This window comes from Oryx dammah, unplaced genomic scaffold (assembly GCF_014754425.2).
Source record: "Oryx dammah isolate SB20612 unplaced genomic scaffold, SCBI_Odam_1.1 HiC_scaffold_26, whole genome shotgun sequence".
NCBI classification, from domain to species: Eukaryota; Metazoa; Chordata; class Mammalia; order Artiodactyla; family Bovidae; genus Oryx; species Oryx dammah.
The window spans coordinates 20,818,375-20,837,085 of record NW_024070210.1 but is presented as its reverse complement, the minus strand read 5'-3'; positions in this window follow the sequence as shown (position 1 = coordinate 20,837,085).

Here is an 18,711-nt window from a genome sequence, read left to right as displayed (position 1 = left end):
CAAAAAACTAATCCAGGAAACTTCAGAAGTTTGGATAACCCTGTTACCTATTGCCCTCCTTAGCAGTAGAATAACTCCAAAGGATCCCTCGGATTGAGTCCATATACATTCTTTCTAACATCAGACCTCCTTATGGACAGGGAAGCCCTAGGGCTACAGTAGTATGTAACCAAACTCTCAGTGTTCTAACAGGCCTTTAGGGAATTTGGCCCAGAAACCAACCCTCCTAGCCCTCATTCAGCCATACTGTATATCAACTTGGGGATAGAGTCCTTAACAGAACTTGGATGGACAGTTCTCCCAAGTCCCAGCCGGTTCCTATTTGAAAGGGACTTCTTCCAGTCTTCCTTTCCTCCCCTACAGCCATCAAAGTTTCAAGAATCTCCAGCTGGATTCACCTCTTCAGGGGGGAGCCTTGGAAACTGCCCTCTGCCTGAAGACTCAGGCACTCCAGCATCCTACACCTCTGAACCACTTGAAGACCTTAAATTTCTCTTCAAAAGGACCAAAGATAAGTAACAATTGAACTCTTTAAAAAGATCCATGATCAACTGCCCATGTTGTGCTCCTGATATCATGATTGTCCTTTCTTTCTTCCAATCTTGTGCCCTCCTGTGGATGATCCTATCCCACACCTATGGTGCCTAACCTTGGTTGTCTGGTCTTCCTGAGGCCTACACCAGGCATCATTCTTGACTAAATGCCCCTCAAACTCACTCTTGGGCTCCAGAATCACTGAGGATGGTGACTGCAGCCATGAAATTAAAAGACGCTTGCTTATTGGAAGAAAAGCTATGACAAACCTAGATAGTGTATCAAAAAGCAGAGGCATCACTTTGCCAACAAAAGTTTGTATAGTCAAAGCTATGGTTACTCCATTAGTCACGTACAGGTTTGAGAGATGAAACATAAAGGCGGCTGAGCGCCGAACACGTGATGCTTGTGAACTGTGGTGCTAGAGAAGACTCTTGAGAGTCCCTTGTTCAGACCAGTCAGTTCTAAAGGAAGTCAGCCCTGAATAGTCACTGGAAGGATTCTGAAGCTGAAGCTCCGTACTTTGGCCACCTGACATGAAGAGCCGACTCACTGGAAAAGACCCTGATACTGGGGAAGATTGAGGGTAGGAGGAGAAAGGGGTGACAGAGGATGACATGAGATGGTTGGATGGCATCATTGGCTCAATGGATGTGAGGTGAGTGTGAGCAAACTCTGGGAGATAGTGAAGGACAGGGAAGCCTGGTGTGCTGCAGTCCATGGGGTCCCAAAGAGTTGGACACGACTGAGCGACTGAACACCAACAAGCTCACTCTCACTCTCACCTTACCCTTCCTCTGTTCCACCACATAAGCTAAACCCTCCCAACATTCCTTAGACCCAGAGGAGTATTTATAGACCATAGCTACTGCCCACAACCCATCCTTCTACTGGCTATGCATCTCTGGAACTAGCCTTCAGACAATATTACTCTGGCCAATAGGAACTCAGTCCAATGTCTCAGCTTACCCAGATGCATCATTTGAATCTAGGACCACAAGCTTTAAGTTAGATCACATAGAGTCTATCTTTTATCAGGTCCTACGAGAATGCCTAAATTTTATTCCTGTCATTCTGTCAACCCCACAACCCAGAAGCATCCTAAGGAACCTAACCGAGGCTTTCATATACCCCCTCTCCTTTCAGGGCAATCACCCATGGGGGTATTCTGTCGGTAACATCTCCACACCATGCAACCATACTTTCATCCTGACTTTTCCCCAGTGAGTGAACAACATTGGAACAGCACCAACCAAACTATCCAAGCAGCAGTTAAACACAAAAAAACCAGTCTTCCGAAATATCTCAGCTTTTTGGTCTTCAAAATACAGATGCCAGACAAACCCTTTAATCGTGGATACAGACAGTACTTTCATTTCTATAGGGTGGGTCTCACTAAACATCTCTGGTCACCCATCACTTCTTGCACAATTACTGGTCTAGGGACCAAAAAACCCCACTTTTTAAAATTCTATGCTGTTTCCAGCATCCACAGGGGCAAATTGGGAGCCTCTGATCCATGTGGAGGTTCACTGGGAGTCCCAGTAGCCAGTAACACCAACCCCTCAATTATATTCCACTCTGACTCATATGGAGCCAGCTTACCCCCATCTCAAGGCCTCTTTTTCATGTGTGTGAGCTCAGCATACATGCGCCTGCCCCCACAGTGGAAAGGACAATGTTCCCTGGGTTACGTGCGTGAAAATCTTTACCTGAAAATGTCTAATCATCCGAAGGCCTGTTAGCCGGTTTTTTTTCTTTTCAGAGCACACTGCCTTATTTCTGATTTCCACTTTGAGCTCCTTTCAGGAGGTGCTGAAGGTTAGTAGCTGCAGTGGCTATGATTTAATTTTTTTACAGGCACACAGTAGGTGCCAGATTCCAGTTGGCAGGGCCCCGTCATGGCCAAAAATTTGACCATGGTTGGGGGCGTTTTATGGCCGTTTCGTCCTGTGGTGCTAGGAATGCACATTTGCTGGTTTGGCAGAGGTCCAGCTGATAGGCAGCTCAGTGTGCTGTTCCTGGAGGAGGCCATGAAAGTAGCACAAGTTCTAGACCATACCTGTCTCACTAGTAATCTCTTAGGATCCAAGAAGACATTCCCTCTGCTGCTTCTTCCCATGTCTACACTCACATTATTACAATCAGTGATCCCATGTTTGTTGTTTAATCCCTGTGTTGTGCCCAACTCTTCTGTGACCCTTATAGACTGTAGCCCACCAGAGGCTCCTCTGTCTGTGGCGTTTCCCAGGTGGGAATAGTGCAATGGATTGATATTTCCTTCTCGGGGTACTTCCGAACCAAGAATTGAACCCTTGTCTCTTGCACTGGCAGGCAGATTCTTTACCACTGAGCCATGTGTTCATATATATATATCTATATATACATCATCATTTTATCAGAGGCTCAGTCACACACACTTGGTAGTGCAAGCAACAATTTTGTAAAACAGGCAATAAAAAGAAGTGAGCTAGCAGTAGTAGTAAGGTCAGAAGTAAGAATTTAAGAATTTTATTAGGTATAGTCCAGGATACCCTACGTCATCTAACTTAGTCTCTTAAGTAACTATTCAGTTCAGTTCAGTACAGTCACTCAGTCGTGTCCGACTCTGTGACCCCATGAATCGCAGCACACCAGGCCTCCCTGTCCATCACCATCTCTCAGAGTTCACTCAAATCCACGTCCATTGAGTCGGTGATGCCATCCAGCCGTCTCATCCTCCATTGTCCCCCTTTTCTCCCAAATCCCTCCCAGCATCAGAGTCTTTTGCAGTGAGTCAACTCTTCACATGAGGTGACCAAAGTACTGGAGTTTCAGCTTTAGCATCAGTCCTTCCAAAGAACACCCAAGGCTGATCTCCTTTAGGATGGACTGGTTGGATCTCCTTGCAGTCCAAGGGACTCTCAAGAGTCTTCTCCAACATCACAGGTCAAAAGCATCAATTCTTTGGTGTAAGTAACTATAGCCTGGTGTTAATCTCCTGGTTGTAAATCGTGAAGCATCTGCTTTTACCCAAAGGTTGATGATGAAGTTAGGCTTTAGGGAAAAAAACACAAAAAACCATGACTTAGAGTATCCGTTTAATAATTTAGTTAAATCTTGTTAACAGTATAACATAACAGCAAAGGCCTGCCTGGGAAGTGAGTCTTAGTAGCACAGACCTTAATTAATAAAACTAGAATTTAATATTTAGCGAAACATAATTATTTCTAAAATTATGCTTTTTTATTCATCATAGCCGACTAGTTTGTTCTTAAAATAAGTTTGGTCCACTGACCATATAGGCTTTTTTTGTATTGACTCTGTCATAATTTTTTAGGTGTCTCAGACTAAATTCCCAAAGGCCTCTGAATGCCAAGAAGGTCATGCCAAAGGCCTGCCATCACATTTTTCTCTTATATCGGTCCCCCAAATATTTTGAGATATCTGTATTTTTTAGGAGATGGTCTTTTTATTTATTTGATGAGGTTGTTCAGAACCCAAGTGTTCCAGTTTCTGGAGGGACAAGGCAGAGAGTAAAGGAAAATGTTTGAATTTTACCCATAGGTGTAAAATACCAAATTGTTTTAAACCATAAGTAACTTGAGGATAAGAGCTTCTTTATATCTGAAAGAAAGAAAAAAAAAAAAAAACAACCCACAAAGCTTAGAAGCCAGTAAAATGTCAGACAAAAGTCATGAAAGTTGCAACCATATTTAGCAGTTCATTTAATCCCTTGTAATTAATCTTTGTTCTGTCTATGGGGTCGCACAGAGTCGGACATGACTGAAGCGACTTAGCAGCAGCAGCAGCAGCAGCAGCTGTTGCCCTTGCCTGATAATTGAGGGTGATAATCTAAAGAAGTTTGTAAAGTTTTTGTTAAGGCTTGTGTGATTGGTCCAGAGAAGTAGGTGCCTTGCTCACTGGAAATTATAGAAAGCGTATCCCAAGTGGAAGACACATTGTTACACATTTTTTCTGCACCTTCAGGGCATTAACCCTGTGCAGGCAAATAAAAAAAAATAAAAAACAATGAGGTTCATCAGGGAGCTGGGAAAAGCCAAGCAGCTGTCTTAGATTTCCCATAGCCCTGACTGTTTGATTTACCCATTTTAAAATTCCTGACTTAGGAGTAGACTGTTGCCATGTTTTAAAGACATCAGTACAGCAAAAGTCTTAATTTTTGTAGAAGCAGAATGAACTTTATCCACATGTGCCATAGTCTTCATAGACCATTGTGAAATAATGCTTCTTTACTTTACCAAAGTAACAAAAGATTTTAAAAACAAATATAAATGACTTAAAGGTAAGGAAATTCACATAGTCTGTTATCAAAAGCCACATTCCAAGAAAACTTTCTTCTCTTAGGAGAGAGAAAACCATATTCCAGCCTGATACCAGGTTATATTCACTGTGATAACAATAGTTATTCACTTAGTCAAAGTAACAAAAGATTTCAAAGGCAGTCAACATCTTAAGAAAACTGTACCGTGCACCCAACTTTTCTTAAGCAACCATGAACTGTTCTTTATATGAGCACTCTGTAGGTTGGTAAACATAAATCACCCAGAGCTCTTCATTTTGTTTTCATTTTCTTTCCTTAAAAGTTTCTTCACATAAAGTGACTTTCCCTGTTGACAAATTTGCAATAGATGTAAGAAGAATGTTATACTTATTGTTGATGATTCTTAAGACCTGTTCATATTAATTAGATTAACTAACATTAATAGCAGGTCTTAATTTAATATTGAATATTTCCCAGTTCATGTGAACCTAAAATTCATTCAGTTTAATTTCTCTGTATTTAGAATTGTTTGATTTGTAAGCACTTTTGTTTAGGCCCGTGAAATTAGAACTCATTTACAAAATAACCTCAGCAATAGGATTCAAAGACAAAGATGCACACTGAGACTTAGACTACTCCAGACAGAAAGAGATCTCATAGTTTTCCACTTGAGATTTAAAATGTCTCTTTGCACTTGTATTTTCTTCCTTGGCTTGAAGTTCTACTAATCTGTCCAAGGCTGAAGTCTCAGGCAGTGTGGGCCGTGTATGTCAAGGATGTGATAACAGTTAACTTCAGGTTTTTCCCTAGGCATGTTTCTCAAGTCTGAAAGAAGTATTTTAACAAGCTAGCTTTCTCTAATTGCACATGCAAAAAGAACCGGTTTTGTAATTTCAAAAAGGTTTCATTTTGACCAGTTTTCTCCAGAGTCGGAAGAATATTATGACCAGTCTTTTTCTTTCTGCGTCATAGCCTCATAGCTAAAATTTAAATCAGAAAGTGCGCAGATTGGTTCAGATGACAGGTGCAGACTGACTGATAAGATGTTGTCCCCGGAGGGTTGACCCTCTGGGGAGGTGGGGTCTTAGTCTGATCAGAAGAATCGGAAGGAGCAAGAAAACGTGCAGGGGTGGGGGCAGCTTGGTTTCCCTTCCTTCCTCACCACGTGCCCTGAGAGGTAGGAGAAGTTAGAAGGAGATTTTTTTAGAATGTTCAGAGAGTTTTTTCAGGCTTCTGATTACAGACAGAGTAGGAGATGGGGAGATAAGGCAGCAACAGAAAGACACATACAACATGAGTCTTTCAGGTTTGGACTGTGACTTCCCGCCATGAAGGAGTTTAGTGTGCCAGTAGGAGGCCATTTTTCTTTGGCCTCTCAATTTGTGTTGGGGCCAGGAAAAGAAAATGAGCCTTTTCTTTTTGAGGTTTCCAGCATCAAATTTTTTCCTGTTCCCCAGCAGCAGCAGAATGTAGCTGAGGGGTGAGTCTGAGGGAGTCTCCCTCCCTCTCCAAAACCCATTCTTAGCCTATATGCCATAGAATGGGGGTGCTGAGAGTCACCAGCCATAGAAAGGAATCCCTTTTGTCCCAGGGAGCCCTCCCTGAAACTGAGACACCATGTGACTAATGGCACTGGCTTTGGCAGAGTCCACACTGGGCAGTCTCCATTGATGTGCAAATTCCACCCAGATTTTGAAGGATGGAGATTATTGGAGCCAAAGGCCCATTACCTTTGAGAAGCAGGGCTCCATAGAGAATACACAATAGGGCAATGCCCAGCAGAGCCATGAGGGCAGGCCACTTCAGAACCCCAGACTAGTAGAACCATTGCACATTATCTCAGCCACGGGTGTTCGGCTGTAGCCCATGAGCCTACAGTGTAGGCTATGCTCTGCAAAGTGATGGGGTAGGCCTCCAGGAGTTGTGGGTGTCCAACGCAGAACTGCCATGGTTGTGTGTCTGGAAGGCAAGACCTTCACTCCAATGGGTCAGGGAGTGGGACAAAATCCCCAGTGTGCCTGGAGGGAGGAAAGAACATGGAACCAAAAAGGATTAATTATTCTGTTGCTTTAAGATTTTAGACATATGTGGAAACCGTCACTCCTTTCTTCCCTTCTTGGAAGTGGAATGGGAGTGTCTATCTTATGCCTGTCCCACCACTGTATTTTTGAAGCATATAATTTTGGTGACTTTTTACAAAAATTATTCAGGAAGTTCCCTGGTAGCCTAGTGGTTAGGATTCTAGGCTTTTACCACTGTGACCCAGGTTCAATCCCTGATCAGGGAAACGAGATCCTACAAGCCACGCTGAGTGGCCAAGAAAAAATTATTCAGGAATATCCATATATAGTTGAAAGATAAAGATTGAGGCTTTGACAGAAGGTGGTTTGAATTTATCTGGGCCATTATGTGACTGATGTCATCTTTTAATCATCTTTTCTTTCTATTTGTTCCTGTCAGGATCTCCTAATGTCCATTGTAGCATCTCACTTATTTTTGAGTGATAAAGTTCTGGAGACTTACAGTCTGAGATAAGGATGCCATCATGTTTCAGGTTCTGACACGTGCTGTCTTCAGGGTTGCCGGCTGCCGAATCCTCCTTGTATCTCTGCATGGCTTAAAGAGACGTGTGTGTGTGTCCCATAATTAATTGCACCTTGAAGATCCTACAGTGTAGACTCCTCTCACAGGGAAGTGTCTTTCAGAGAGAGAGCCATTATCCGTATGACTTGTTCATTTCCATTAACAATGGAATCTTCCTCTTGGATTTTTCATTCTTGACTTCCCCTGTGTACATATGGTAAAACACTGTACGTTGTGATGTGATGTGAGGGCTAGACACCCGAGGGCAGCATAACACGTTGAGGCTGCCCTTGTTAAAACACTGCGGGAAGCATGCTGCGGGAGGAGACCCCAAGGCCATAGCATAACGCACCCCCATCAGATTTCCAAACTAGCAGTGACTCAGGCACATGCCCACTACAGTCATGGAAAGTCACCCACAGGTTTAAAAATATTTTCTTTTCCACTTCCAAGGTAATCAAGGGAGGAAAAAGAGAAGTCACTATGTTATCAGAGAGTGGAAGGTATTTTGTTGAATAATATAAAGCATTTACAGCTTGGCACTGTGTCACCTTATATATGACAGGATGTTGTAATGAGACATATTGAATATTCCAATAAAACTGTTGTGATTGTAGCCTCTTTCTCCTAATAGACCCCCACATTTTTTCCAAATAAAAACTAACAGTATTTGAATATTGATATTTTTATTCCCATTTTGCCAAAAAGAAAAAATAGAACACGAATAATCTACCTGGTCAGAAAAAAATGTTTATAACCAAAAAAAAAAAAAAATCACAAAAGAAAACAATAAGTCTTTATTCACCAAGAGCTGCTGCTGCTGCTAAGTTGCTTCAGTCGTGTCCGACTCATAGACAGCAGCCCACCAGGCTCCCCTGTCCCTGGGATTCTCAAGGCAAGAACACTGGAGTGGTTTGCCATTTCCTTCTCCAGTGCATGAAAGTGAAAAGTGAAAGTGAAGTCGCTCAGTCATGTCCAACCCTCAGCGACTCTTAGCGACCCTAAGGACTGTAGCCCACCAGGCTCCTCCGTCCATGGGATTTTCCAGGCAAGAGGGCTGGAGTGGGGTGCCATTGCCTCGTCTGTCACCAAGAACTGTTGACTGCTAAAATCACTTAAGTTGGATATGTCAGTGGGATTTTACCAATAAAGTAATTCCTACAGTTACAGAATATTAAAAACATACAAAAGTGCTGTTTTTATATAGAACATAACTGAAATATAGTTTAACCAATGGTTTACAAGGTAGTCAAATACCACAACAGCAAACCATGGAAGGAGTCGTAGATTATGTATTTTCTACATGTCTGAAAAGCTGTCGGCTGGGACCAGTCTTGTGTTTTTATCTTTGAAGGATGACTGCTGTAAAATGATGATATTCATTAGCCTGCCCTCTAAAAAGCAATAAGCTTAATTTATAGAATGAACAAATTTTCTATTGTTCTTAAAGTATAATACAATTCCTTTATTTAAGTGGACGGTATAGGAAGTGAAAACCCATTGTGTGGATCTACCTCTTACTTCAGGGATGAGGGTACTGAGGCCCAGAGAAGGGCAGTAACTTGATCAACTCAGCAAGGTCTCTGATTCCCAGTTCAGAGAGTCCAGGGGCTCTGGGATGGTCCTTTCCCCCTGAGTCATAACATTGTAACAGACTTGCTCTGGATGAGTAAGTGATGAGTATGTAGAAGTTTGGAACTCTTGGATCCTATCTATACCTCAGGTACAGTTTCTCTTCTTTTCCAGGAGATAAGGGTCACTTGTGTTGAATGGCTTCCCAGGGAATTGATCTCTGTACAGCAACTCTGAGATGCATTCTTTGTACCTTCACCAAAAATCTCCCTGCACTGTTCATCATGGCTGTTGCAGCTCTTTTGATAGAAGTAGGCTATCACTACAGGGAATTGCGTCCTGCACATGGACATCTTCTGGGCACTGATGAGATGTCCCATTGCACCACTCTGGAAGGTCACATTCATTGATCTGAGGTCTACAGAGCTCCCCTGATGGTGTGAACTTGCAGTCTTTGCAACAAAGCCCGAAAGCACAAGCAGCCCCAGGTCTTAGAGTGCAGTTCAACAGACAGCAGGGATCTTGTTCACACTGCTTTATTGATCCACAGTCACACTTCTCTTCTTCAATCACACCATTCCCACAGTGCTTCAGCATGAAGACTGCCCCTGGAATTGGCAGATTGTGCAGACATGATCCCTGGTTTAAAGTGGTCTTTATAAATTCTGCATAGCTACAATTCATGAATCTCTCTGCTGGCAACCTGATAGCATTCATGATGCAAGCACTTTGTCCACACAGAATTATTCATCATGCTGCATACCCAGTTCAGTTCAGTTCAGTTCAGTCACTCAGTCATGTTGGACTCTTTGCGACCCCAGGAACTGCAGCACGCCAGGCCTCCCTGTCTGTCACCAACTCCCGGGGTTCACTCAAACTCACATCCTTCGAGTCGGTGATGCCATCCAGCCATCTCATCCTCTGTTGTCCCCTTCTCCTCCTGCCCCCAACCCCTCCCAGCATCAGAGTCTTTTCCAGTGAGTCAACTCTTCCCATGAGGTGGCCAAAGTATTGGAGTTTCAGCTTTAGCATCATTGCTTTCAAAGAACACCCAGGACTGATCTTTAGAATGGACTGGGTTGGATCTTGCAGTCCAAGGGACTCTCAAGAGCCTTCTCCAACACCAAAGTTCAAAAGCACTGGAAAAACCGTAGCCTAACTCGTGAGCTACAGTGAGAACACACCAGCGGTCTCCTTTGAAATTATTAACTCTACAGTTGAGAAAAGGACAACATATTCTTGCCACATATGCTATAGCAGGGACACTTAGAAGTGAACCTTTAACGAAAATATGTACAGCATCATACTGTAGCTGGGAAAGACTGCTTTGTTTTCTCTGTCTTTATTAGTAATTTGTTTCATAGCTCTCTGTTTTTAGTGTGGAAAGTTTATGTTTTACTGATATTTTCAAAGAACCAGCTTTTGTTTCATTGATTTTTCTCTATTAATTTTCAGTTTCATTATTTTCTGCTTTATTTAATTTCTTCTCTTCTGCTCACTTTGGGTTAAATTAGGTAGCAGATTAGTATAGACCTTCTTTCTAATATATGCAGTCAGTGTTATAAATTTTCGTAAATACTAAATACTACTTTCACTTCACTCCATAAATTTTGAAAAGCTGTGGGATTTCCATCTTTGGAATTTGTTATGTTTCAGAATGTGTTCTACTTGGTAAATGTTATATGTGAGTTTTGGAAGAATGTGTTCTGTTGTTGAATGAAATATTTTATAAATGTCAATTATATCCAGTTGATTGATGGAGTTGAGTTCATCTATATCCTTCCTTACTAATTTTCTGCTTGCTGGGTCTGTTGTTGTTGTTCACTTGCCCAGTCCTGTCTGACTCTTTGTGACCCCATGGACTGCAGCATGCCAGGCCTCCCTGTCCCTCACCATCTCCCCAAATTTGCCCAAGTTCATGTTCATTGCCTTGGTGATACCATCCAGCCATCTCATTCTCTGACACCTGTCTTTCCCAGAATCAGGGACTTTTTCAGTGAATCATCTGTTCACATCAAATGACCAAAATAACTGGAGCTTCAGCTTCAGCATCAGTCCTTCCTGGTTTGATGTCTTTGCTGTCCTAGGGACTTTCCAGAGTCTTCTCCAGCATCACAGTTCAAAGGTATCAATTCTTTGGTGTTCTGCCTTCTTTATGGTCCAGCTCTCACAACCATACTTGACCATTGGGAAGACCACAGCCTTGACTATTCGGACCTTTGTTGGAAGAGTGATGTCTCTGCTTTTCAATACACTGTCTAGATTTGTCATCGCTTTTCTGTCAAGAAGCAATTATCTTCTGATTTCATGGATGCAGTCACTGTCTGCAGTGATTTTGGAGCCCAAGAATAGGAAATCTGCCACTACTTCTACCTTTTCTCCTTTAATCTGCCATGCAGTAATGGGGAGAGATGCCATGATCTTAATTTTTTTTTTAATATTTTATCTTAAGCCAACTCTTTCATTCTCCTGCTTCACCCTCATCAAGAGGGTCTTTTGCTGGGTTTACCAATCACTAATAGAGAGTTGACATCTCCAAATATAATAATGCATTTGTCAGTTTCTTCTTGCAGGTTTATCATTTTTTTCATCTAAGTATTTTGCTGCCCTGTTATTAGGGATATACACATTGAGGATTGTCATGCCTTTTGGAGAACTAACCACTTTATCATTATTTAGTGCTCCTTTGTATACCTGATCATTTTCCCTGCTCTGAATTCTGCTTTGTTTGAAATTAATATAGCTATTCCAGCATAGTTTTGATAAGTGTTAGCTTAGTATCATTCTTCATCCTTTTACTCTTTATCAGTGTCTTAAAGTATGTTTCTTATAGACAACATATAGCTGAGTCTTAAATTTTATATACTCTGATAGCTTCTTTCTTTTAAAATGTATATTCACATTTAAAGTGATTATTGATACATTTGGCTAATATCTACCATATTTATGTTTTCTGTTTATTGTTCTTGTTCTGTTTTGCCTTTTGTGGTTTTAATTCTGAAAAATTTTCTCATTCAAATGAAACCTACAAAATTTAGTTCCCTTGAGCCATTTTCCATCCCCTTTACAGTATAATTGTGTTAAATATTTCTTCTCTGTATATTGAGAACTACATTAGACAATATTGTATTTGCTTTAGCTACTAAATATAATTTATAAAATTCAAGAGGAAAAAGAAAGTCCATTGTATTTACCCATATTTTAACTCTTCCATCATCCTTCTTCCTTCCTGATATTAAAAGATGTCTTGTTTTATAATTTCTGTTCTATTTCAAAAATTTTCTTTAGCCATTGTTTCAGGCAGGTCTGCTAGTGACAAATTCTCTTAATTTTCCTTCATCTGAGTATGTCTTGGTTTCCTTAGCATTCCTGATGAGTATTTTCAGTGGATATAAAATTCTGTATTGATATTTTAATTCTTGTGAAATATTTTGCTATTTCCTTCTGGCCTATGTGGTTTCTAACAAGAAATCTTCTATTTTTTAAATTGTTTCCCCCCTGAGAAGTAAGATTAGGCAATATAAAGTTTCTCTCAAAGTACTTTCAAGATTTTTTCTTTCTCTTTTAGTTTTCACAATATGATTATGATGTGTCCCAGCATGTTCCTTGGGTATATCCTGTTTGTGATTCTGAGCTACTTAAATCTGTAGGCTATGACTTTTGCCAACTTTTAGAAATCTTCAGTCATTATTTGAGTACTTGGAATCCCTGCCCTATTCTTCTCTCCTTCTGTAATTTGGATAACGTGAATCTTATATCTTTTGTTATGGTCCTAGAGGTTACACATTTTTTTCCACTTTATTTTTTCCTCTCTGCTTTTCAGATTTAGTAGTAATTCTTTCTCTGTGTTCAGTTTCACTACTTATTTCCTCTGTTAACTCTGTTTTATTTTCCAGCCCATCCATTGACTTTGTGCCTTCAGATTTTGTATTTTTCAGTTATAAATTTCCATTATTTTCTTTTTTAAAATATCCTACACTTCTTTGGCAGGATTTTATTTTCCTGAAATTTTCTACTTTTTCCACTTGTTTTGATCATCCTTGTCATTGTTCATTGGAACATTTTTATGTTGGCTACTCTAAAATTCTTACCAGATAATACCAACACCTGCATCATCTCAGAGTTGGCATCTGTTGATCATCTTTTCTCCTTCAAGTTGAAACTTCTATACTTCTTTATATGACATGTGAATTTTCACTGTATTCTGAACATTTTGGCTGTTACATTTTGAGGCTTTATATCTTATAGAAATACCAGGACCCCTCTGACAGTGCACTAGCAGAGGAAGAGAAGTATTTCATTGTTATTGCTATGATGATACATGCTCAGGTCTCCATTCTGTTTCTGTTGATGTGCTGAGGAGAAGGGGAACCTCATATTGTTAAAAGTATGGAGCACATTAATTTCCCCTCTTGGTCTCTGCTGACAGCACCCTGACTGGGAAATTTAAGACTTCCACTGCCCAAGTGGCCTCCAAAAGCACTGTAATATAAGAGTCTCATTACTACATGGTGAGAATGAAAGTCCCAGAAGTCTATTTGACCTTCCCTGACACCACCCCAATGGGGGGCGGGGTGGGGTGGCTAAGACACAACATGAGCTGGGTGAGATTGGATATCTAATCTCCTCACCTGGCCTTTGCTTATGAGGATTCATGTGGGACTACAACTTTTCCCATTACATTTGGCTGGAGTAAGATGGTTTTTTTCTATTAATGAAAGGTTTCTGTCTTTCTAGGCTGCTCATTTCTTGTTTCTTTGGCTAGAGAGAACAAACTTGCTTGGGCCTTTGGTTTGTTTGTATCTATTGCATTCTAGCACTAACAGCCTTTTCCATACTACCATGAGGGTAAAAGAAACTAGGAAGAAATCACCATGCTGTTCTTAGGTTCCAGCGTCACTAGCTGGTCTATCATCTTTGCTCCACCTTTCTGAACCTTCTTATGTATGTTTTATATGTAAAGTACAGTACTTTAACCAGTACTGAGCATAAGCAATAGGGAGACAAGTGTTTATTCTACCTTTTCTGGAACCAGAAGTCCTTAATACTATTTTAAAAAGCATTACTCCCTGTTAAAGCAAGCAAGACCAAGTCAAAACTACTTTAGGAGATTTGAATTCTTTCTCACCTCTCAATCTCTTGGGATATTCTCTATTTGAAGCAGGTGCTCTAGTCTTCTTTCCTGAGTTGAATTTCTTTGCTCTGCTTACAGGTCCTACTTATTTGTTACTAAAACTTTTCCATGATTGACTGTCTATAGTTTTCTACTTTCTTATCTCTTGGTTATATTTTCTTCATTGTTAATTACCTCATGCATAGGAGCAGACTTAATCCACTGAGTTTAGCTGTAGACAAACTCTTTTTTTTAATCTTCCCTTCCTAATAAAGGGATATCTCCAGTTCTGTGTGGTTGAATGAAACAGTTTTATGAAAAGAAACATCCCAAACAGATTTCTGAGGAAAGCAGCATGGCTAGAAAGAACTTTTCCTGAGAGTAAACAGAAGGGGACTGTCACTAAAAATGCTTCTAATTGATAATTATTTCATAGAGCTCTGAATCCAGTTAAATTAGGAGGTGACAAGACTCATTTAGCCAATAATCCTCTTAAAATAGGATCTACCCAGATTTAGTATTTTATTGACTCAGTTTTTTTCTATGCAATATTTATAGAGTTGAAATCATTTTAGAGATGATCTATTTTGCCAAATTTTATACTCTGAATTATCTACCAAATCATTTTGAGTGTTTTTTTATCAAAATATTACAGTTTAATAGGAGATGCAACTTTTAAAACTTGTATACAAAACAAAATAGCAAAGTTATAAATTATATAATTTAAAAATATGTTTAATATGGTAATTATAAGGAGAATTATAGAATATCAATGTTGTCTATATTATTTAGAAAATATGTAATATCTTGACCTACAATGTTAGTGTAACTTAACCCAACAGTGAAAGTTGATTAGACAGTCTGGCCAATACAATAGCATGGGTAAAACGATGAAGCAGAAATGAATCTACACAAATTGGAGATGAAGAGGCTATCAATTTCAATTACAGTGAAGTCAGACATAAATTTGTATAGAAATGGTGGAGCCAGAGCAAGACATTCTTGAGAGCCAGTTGTTTCTGGAGAAGTGAAAGATCCTTGTTGCTAAGCAGCTAAATCTAGAATTTTGTCACCTGAGAGACAAGAGCGGCAAAGCTTATGTTTCCCTTTGTTATGTGAGGTCTCAACTACCTATCTTGGTTCACTGATAATTCTGGTACAAATTATCTCAAAGGAAAAAAGCATGGAAGCTACTGTTACTTCTGTTGGTAAGTCATTTATCAAGTTTGCCTCTAAGCATAATTTGGTAATCAGAATAGTATGTCGAATAATGTAAAGATTCTTAAATTTGGGTGTTTTTCCTTTTAAAAGATGCGAGAGACTTTAGCATGAGAAGGTGGGGCTATGTTGCAACTAGGGTTTGCCTAAGACTGAGGGGGTTGCTGTGATGTGGGACTTTCAGTTTATAAACAAAATAGTACTGGGCAAAGCAAGATAAGTTGATTACCCAAGTTGCTAGTAAAGAACAGGAAAATAGGAAAAAGTAAAGTTGAGAGTAGGAAAAATTCATAGACTCGGTGCTTTAGTAGATAGGAGATATGATCTGGAATAGAAGATAAGGGCTAATACCTGAATCTCAGGCAGGATCACTCTTCCAATATGACTGGAATACGGAGTAGGGTAGAGAAGTAAAAGAAATGGGCATGTATTCATATAGGTTTATAACAGTGAAAATCCTAAAAATCATTTTGTCTTTGAATTTGGCATCAGTATGAATATTTTTTTTCACTCTGTTCTGGAGTAAGAAATTCATTTTGTATTATTAACCAGTGGCCACACATATACAAATACCCACAAAATTTGTGCATCATTCGTGTATGAGTTGCTAAGGAACTTCTAGGCATGTCCTCTGATACTTTAACTCAATTTTCTAAAAGATAAAAACGTCATGTCAAGAACCATTTAATTGACTTCATGACTCTAATGAATCAGTGATAGAGTGTATTCAAGCATAATAGAGTAAGAGAAGTGATGGGTAGGTAAAGGTTTTCAGAAATTTGAAATAGCTGTGGGGAAAAATTAAAAGATGATAAAAATATATGGAGGAGGGCTATTGTCTACTCCAAGTTTCCAATAATTATAGAGAATATGGATTTTTAATGGCACCACTTCACAGTATTAAACATTTAGAATGATGTTCTTTTAGGAGTTTGGGTCTATGGGGTCCTAGAAATAATGAGGACAAGGATTATGACAAAGATACTTTGAAGAGTTTTCCTATGCACTGCTCTCAAGATGAGCAGAATATGACATGGGTTGTTTGTTTGGCCTCAGTTCAGTTCAGTTCAGTCGCTCAGTCGTGTTGGACTCTCTGCGACCCCATGAATCGCAGCATGCCAGGCCTCCCTGTCCATCACCAACTCCTGGAGTTCACTCAGATTCACATCCATCGAGTCAGTGATGCCATCCAGCCATCTCATCCTCTGTTGTCCCCTTCTCCTCCTGCCCGCAACCCCTCCCAGCATCAAAGTCTTTTCCAGTGAGTCAACTCTTCGCATGAGGTGGCCAAAGTACTGGAGTTTCAGCTTCTACATCAGTCCTTCCAAAGAAATCCCAGGGCTGATCTCCTTCAGAATGGATTGGTTGGATCTCCTTGCAGTGCAAGGGACTCTCAAGAGTCTTTTCCAACACCACAGTTCAAAAGCATCAATTCTTCGGCGCTCAGCCTTCTTCACATCCAACTCTCACATCCATACATGACTACTGGAAAAACCATAGCCTTGACTAGACGGACCTTAGTCGGCAAAGTAATGTCTCTACTTTTGAATATGTTATCTAGATTGGTCATAACTTTTCTTCAGGGCAGCTCAATATAAAGAAAAAGTAACAATAAAAAATGAGTGGAAGATCTAAACAAATACTTCTCTAAAGAAGACATACAAATGGCTAAAAAGCATATGAAACGATGCTAAAAGTGAAAGTCCCTCCGTCATGTCTGACTCTTTGTGACCCCATGTACGGAATTCTCCAGGCCAGAATACTGGAGTGGGTGGCCTTTCCCTTCTCTGGCAAATCTTCCCAACCCATGGATCGAACCTAGTCTCCCACGCTGCAAGAGGATTCTTTACCAGCTGAGCCACAAGGGAAGCCCTGAAAAGATGCTAAACATCAATAATTATTAGAGAAATAAAAGTCAAAACTACAATGAGGTGTAATTTCACACTGGTCACAATGGTTATCATCAAAAAAATCTACAAACCATAAATGCTGGAGACAGTGTAGAGAAAAGGGAATCCTCCTACACTGTTGGTAGAAATGTACATTGGTACAGACACTATGGAGAACAGTACAGAAGTTCATTAAAAAACTAAAAATAGAGCTACAGTATGATCCAGCAAGCCCATTCCTGGGCATATATTTTGGGAAAAAACCCTAATTTGAAAAGGCACATGTACTTCAATGTTCATTGCAGCACTATTTACAATAGCCAAGACATGGAAGTAGCCTAAATGTTCATCAAGAGAGAAGTGGGTAAAGAAGATGTAGTGTATATATATATATATATATACACAATGGGATATTACTCGGCCATAAAAAAGAATGAAACAATGCCATTTGCAGCAACATAGATGGACCTAGAGATTATCATACTAAGTGAAGTAAGTCAGATAGAGAAAGACAAAAATCATATAATATCACTTATATGTGGAATCTAAAAAATGGTTAAAATGAACTTATTTACAAAACAGAAATAGACTCACAGACTTTGAAAACAAACTTATAGTTATCAAAGAGAAAACATGGCAGGGCTGTAAATTAAGAATTTGGGATTAATATATATATACGCTATTATATATAAGGGCTTCCCTCATAGCTCAGTTGGTAAAGAATCCGTCTGCAATGAAGGAGACCCCAATTTGATTCCTGGGTCAGGAAGATCCACTGGAGAATTCTTGTGGATTCTTGGGCTTCCCTTGTGGCTCAGCTGGTGAAGACTCCACCTGCAATGTGGGAGACCTGGGTTCAATCCCTGGGTTGAGAAGATCCCCTGGAAAAGAGAAAGGATACCCACTCCAGTATTTTGGCCTGGAGAATTCCATGGACTGTATAGTCCATGGAGTCCCAGAGAGTCAGACACAACTGAGTAACCTTCACTTTCACTTACTATATATAAAATAGACAACTAAAAGGACCTATTGTATAGTACAGGAAACTCTACTCAATCTTCGGTAATAACCTATATGGGAAAAGAATCTGAAAAAGAATGGATACATGTGTGTGTATATATATATATATATATATATAAATATAAATGAATCACTTTGCTATACATCTGTAACTAACACAGCCTTGTATATCAACTATACCCTATTATAAAATAAAAATTAAATCAAGCAAAACTAAAAAGACAAAATACTGAATAGGTGACAATATTTGCAAATGATATGACCAATAAGGATTAATATCCAAAGTATATAAACAACTCATACAACTCAACATCAAAGAAATAATTTAATTTAAAAATGGGCAGAGAACTAAACAGACATATTTCCAAAGAGGAAAGGCAGATGGCCACAGGCACATGAAAAGATGCTCAACATTGCTAATGATTAGAGAAATGCAAATCAAAACCACAGTGACATCACACTAGTTTGACTAGCTATCATCAACAAAAGACAAATAATTACTGTTGGTGAGCATGTGG